Source organism: Palaemon carinicauda, chromosome 2 (genome assembly GCF_036898095.1).
Source record: "Palaemon carinicauda isolate YSFRI2023 chromosome 2, ASM3689809v2, whole genome shotgun sequence".
NCBI classification, from domain to species: domain Eukaryota; kingdom Metazoa; phylum Arthropoda; class Malacostraca; order Decapoda; family Palaemonidae; genus Palaemon; species Palaemon carinicauda.
The window spans coordinates 199,268,165-199,273,164 of record NC_090726.1 but is presented as its reverse complement, the minus strand read 5'-3'; the positions used below and the strand labels follow the sequence as shown (position 1 = coordinate 199,273,164).

General features: G+C 35.3%; 1 protein-coding gene and 1 long non-coding RNA gene across 2 annotated transcripts in view; one reads left to right on the top strand and one right to left on the bottom strand.

Moving 5' to 3' along the window:
* LOC137622918 (uncharacterized) overlaps positions 1 to 393 on the top strand; it is a 2,874-nt gene extending 2,481 nt beyond the window's left edge. The window contains exon 2 of the mRNA XM_068353485.1: positions 1 to 393. This exon is cut by the window's left edge and continues 1,552 nt beyond it. The gene's annotated coding sequence lies outside the window, so the exon portion shown is untranslated.
* LOC137622924 (uncharacterized) overlaps positions 1 to 5,000 on the bottom strand; it is a 266,979-nt gene that overhangs the window by 230,100 nt on the left and 31,879 nt on the right. The window lies entirely within an intron of this gene.

The window sequence follows — 5,000 nt, the reverse complement described above, 5'->3', positions numbered from 1 at the left end:
TCAGGAGAAAAACCTAGTTCTTTCTTCGTAAATGAATCAAGTTTCTCGTCTCATCTGGTTCAGAAGTTTTCTTCCTCAAATGTCAAACTGGGGTAGTTAAATTCCCTACTTATTAATTGATATTAGCTTACGTTGCATAACAACAAAACTTTTTTTCTGGTTAAATAAACTGCCAGTGAAGCTTAAATGAATGCCCAGATTTTTGCAGCTTAAGCTAGTATTTCTCATAATTCTAAGTCACCTATTTTGTTGTCATGTTACTTTGTTACCTTTTTTTGTTGTTTGTAATGTCTGTTGTTTTTTTATATTTTTCTACGACAAATCACATGTTTCTCTGTATATTTCATACTTTTTATACCTCACATATATTTTGAATAAAATACTAAAATCAAGTATTTGGATCTGCATTTACAATTACTATAAAGGGTTATTATTATGGACAGAATTATGCTAATTCTTATCGATACTTGTGCTATGCAACTTGGTCTAGAGAAACATTTCATCTAAACATATGAGAGAGAGAGAGGAGAGAGAGAGAGAGAGAGAGAGAGAGAGAGAGAGAGAGAGAGAGAGAGAGAGAGAGAGAAATCTTTCAAGAGCCTTCTAAGAAAGACATCAAGATATTGATAAGAACTTTAGCACTAACCTGCCATTAAGACGTTTGGCATTATACTCTCAAAGCAGAAGAAAAAATCTGACAAAAAAAAAAAAAAAAAAAAAAAAAAAAAAAAAAAAAAAAAAAAAAAAAAAATTTACAAAACCAAAAGTCTGAATGAAATCTAAATCAAAAGGCAGCATTGGAATTAGTTTTGAAATCAGACATGATCCACAAGCAACATTATTATTATTATTATTATTATTATTATTATTATTATTATTATTATTATTATTATTATCATCATCATCACCTAAGCTACAACCCCAGTTAGAAAAGCAAATTGCTATAAGCCCAAGGGCTCCTACAGGGAAAAATAGTTCAGTGAATAAAGGAAATAAGAAAAAAAATGAACGATATAAGAAATAATGAACAATTAAAATAAAATATTCTAAAAACATTAAGAACATTAAAACAGATATTTCATATATATTTTATAAAAACCTATGTCAGCCTGTTCAACATAAAAATATTTGCTGCAAGTATGAACTCTTGAAGTTCTACTGATTCAACTACCCAATTAGGAAGACCATTCCACAACTTGGTCACAGGTGTAATGAAACTTCTAGAGTACTGTGTAGTATTGAACCTCATGATGGAGAAGGCCTGACAACTAGAATTAACTGCAGGCCTCATATTACGAACAGGATGGAATTGTCCAGGAAGACCTGAATGTAAAGAATGACTAGAATTAGGAAAAATCTTATGCAACATGCATAACGAACTAATTGAACGACGGTGCCAGAGATTAATATCTAGATCACGAATAAGAAATTTAATAGACCATAAAGTTCCTGTCCAACAAACAAAGATGAGAATCAGCAGCTGAAGACCGGACAGGAGAATAATACTCAAAATTAGGTAGAATGAATGAGTTTAAACACTTCTTCAGAATTCGAAAATCTTGAAAGACCAGTTATTAAAGAAGAATATGCAAACGAATTAATTGAACGACGGTGCCAGAGATTAATATGTAGATCAGGATTAAGACATTTAATAGAACGTAAGTTTTTGTCAACACAGATTTTGCAAAGTGCTCTTTAAGTGTTGCCTTTACTGCTTTGGTATCAATGTGGAGTATTTTCTCATATAAGTTATTTTGCAGGAAGACCTTGCTGGCACAAAGTATCCCCAAGAAAAATGAGATGAAAAATATTAACACTGACAGTTCCATCCTGTTCGTAATACTAGGCAGGCAGTTGATTCTAATAGTCAGGCCTTCTCCATTATGAGGCTCAATACTGCACAGTATTCTAGAAGTTTTATTCCAGCTGTGACCAAGTTCTGGAATGATCTTTCAAATCGGGTAGTTGAATCGGTAGAACTTCAAAAGTTCAAACTTGCAGAAAATGTTTTTATGTTGAACAGGTTATAATAAGTCATTTTATAAGTTATATATGAAATATCTGTTTTGATATTGTTAGTGTTTTTTTTTATTTTAATTGTTCATTACTTCTTATATCGTTTATTTGTTTCCTTATTTCCTTTCCTCACTGGGCTATTTTTCCCTGTTCAAGCCCTTGGGCTTATAGCATTTTGCCTTTCCAATCAGGGTTGTAGCTTAGCTAATAATAATAATAATAACGAGGATTAGTGAGAATTTTTCCGTTAATCAAAATATAGCAGACCTCCTCTATATAATCAAAAGCATGTGTTTGGCTCTATATACTGTATGTATTTCTTTCCTGTCACGCTGAGCAGCATTGCCTAACATATGATTACTCGGTCTCTTCCACTGTGGAGCACTGCTAAACTTATGACTACTCGGTCTCTTCCCGTCCCTCGGGTAAGGGGGGGAGGGAGCAGTCATATCCTGATGAGAGGGGGGGGGGGGTTACGTGTGCTTGAGTGTATCTAAATATTTAGCCTTCGTTTTTGACGGATCCCGTACACTATTCTAAACTGAAAGGAGAGCTCCAGCTGTGATTTAATCTGTGTATATATATCTAAAAACTTAGTATAGATCTAAATACTTAGCCGTCAATTTTTGACGGATCGCGTACACTAATCTAGTCTAAAAAGGAAAGCTCCAGCTGTGATGTAATCTATGTGTATATTTAAATACTTAGCCCTCATTTTTGACAGATCGTGTACACTATTCTGAACTGAAAGGAAAGCTCCAGCAATGATGTAATCTTTAAAAAAAAAGAATAGTTTCAAACATATAAAACTACGAAGGCGTTTCTTCCTTAGGTAACCCAGAACTGCTTTTTGTTAGCGATTCTTATCTGGACTTACATTCACTCTAATATGCATTCGTCATGTCTACCTGATCCCTTCCACGTAAAAAACAACAATAAATACAAGATATAAGTACCAATTTGAGTCTATAGACCAGTATAGTATGTACAAATTCATCATCATCATCATCGTCCTCATCATCTAAGCCTATTGACGCAAAGGGGTTGGTTAGATTTCGCCAGTCGTCTCTATCTTGAGCTTTTAATTCAATACTTCTCCATTCATCATCTCCTACTTCACGCTTCATAGTCCTCAGCCATGTAGGCCTGTCTTCCAACTCTTCTAGTGCCTTGTGGAGCTCAGTTAAAAGTTTGGTGAACTAATCTCTCTTGGGGGACTGCGAAGAGCATGCTCAAATCATCTCCATCTACCCCTCATCATTATCATCCAATCATCATTATCATCATCATCTCCTCTTACGCCTATTGACGCAAATGGTCTCGGTTAGATTTCACCAGTCGTCTCAATCTTGAGCTTCTAATTCAATACTTCATTAATCATCTCCCACTTCACGCTTCATAATCCTCAGCCATGTAGGCCTGAGTCTGCCAACTCTTCTAGTGAGTGTGGAGTCCAGTTGAACGTCTGGTGAACTAATCTCTCTTGGGGAGTGCGAAGAGCATGACCAAACCATCTCCTACTAACCCTCACCATGATCTCATCCACATATGACACTCGAGTAATCTGTCTTATAGTTTCATTTCTAGTCCTGTCCAGCCATTTAACTCCCAATATTCTTCCAAGGGTTTTGTTCTCATATCTACAAAATCTGTTGGACATCATTTCATTGTCATACAAATTAATTCAGTGTAATAAAAACCTTTCAATTAAGCAGTGGTCGTTACCGTATCTTTCTTGGGAGCCACTTTTTATAAAGATGAACTGGCTTGATGTTCAGGTAATAAATCTACACAAGTATAAGATTCTTAAAAACATTTTACAACCCACAAAATATCCTGCACAGTTTGGAAAGTCACCTGCAGTTCCTTGCAGGACTTCTCCCTTAATAAGTGTTGTGGTGGCTCGTTAGTTTCTTTGATCACTGCAACCTCACCATCCTTGTGAGCTAAGGTTACGGGAAGCCTATAGGTCTATCTGCTGAGTTATCAGCAGCCACTGCCTGGCCCTCCTTGGTCCTAACTTGGGTGGAAAGGGGGCTTGGACGCTGATCATATGTATATGAAGTCAGTCTCTAGGGCATTGTTCTACTTGATAGGGCAATGTCACTGTCCCTTGCATCTGCCATTCATGAGCAGCCTTTAAAAAAAAATTGCATACGAAGAGTCATGCCGCAGTTCCCTTAAAGGTTAAAGGCAAAGGACATTGATAACGCCCTAGAAACTGACCATATATACATATGATCAGCGACCATGCCCCCTCTACACCCAGGCTAGGACCAGGGAAGGCCAGGCAAAGGCTGTTCATGTCTCAACAGGTAGACATATAGGCTCCCCCAAACACCACCACCCCTTATCCTTAGCTCACAAGGATGGTGAGGTTGCAGACACAAGAAACTATCGAATTTGAGCGGGACTCGATCTCCCATCCGGCAGTACGCCAGGCAGGGACTTTTCCAATAGACCATCACAACCCTTATTAAGGGAGAAGTCCTCAGACATAATGAGTTTTCTTATTTTAAAATAAATGGCTCTATATTGGTTTTCAAATAAAAAGCTCTATATTGATTTTTGAATAAAAAACACTATCTTGATTTTCAAATAAAACGCTCTATCTTGATTTTCAAATAAAAAGCTCTATATTGGTTTTCAAATAAAAAGCTCTATATTGATTTTTGAATAAAAAACACTATCTTGATTTTTAAATAAAACGCTCTATCTTGATTTTCAAATAAAAAGCTCTATATTGGTTTTCAAATAAAAAGGCTCTATCTTGATTTGCAAATAAAAAAACTCTATCTAGATATTCAAATAAAAAACTATATCTAAATATTCAAATAAAAAACTCTATCTTTGATTTCCAAATAAAAGGCTTTATCTTGATTTTCAAATAAAAACTATTTTATTTTTCAAATAAAAAGCATTATCTTAACTTTTAAATAAATATCTTAATTTCCAGTTGCGAACTATTATGACTAACTGAAACA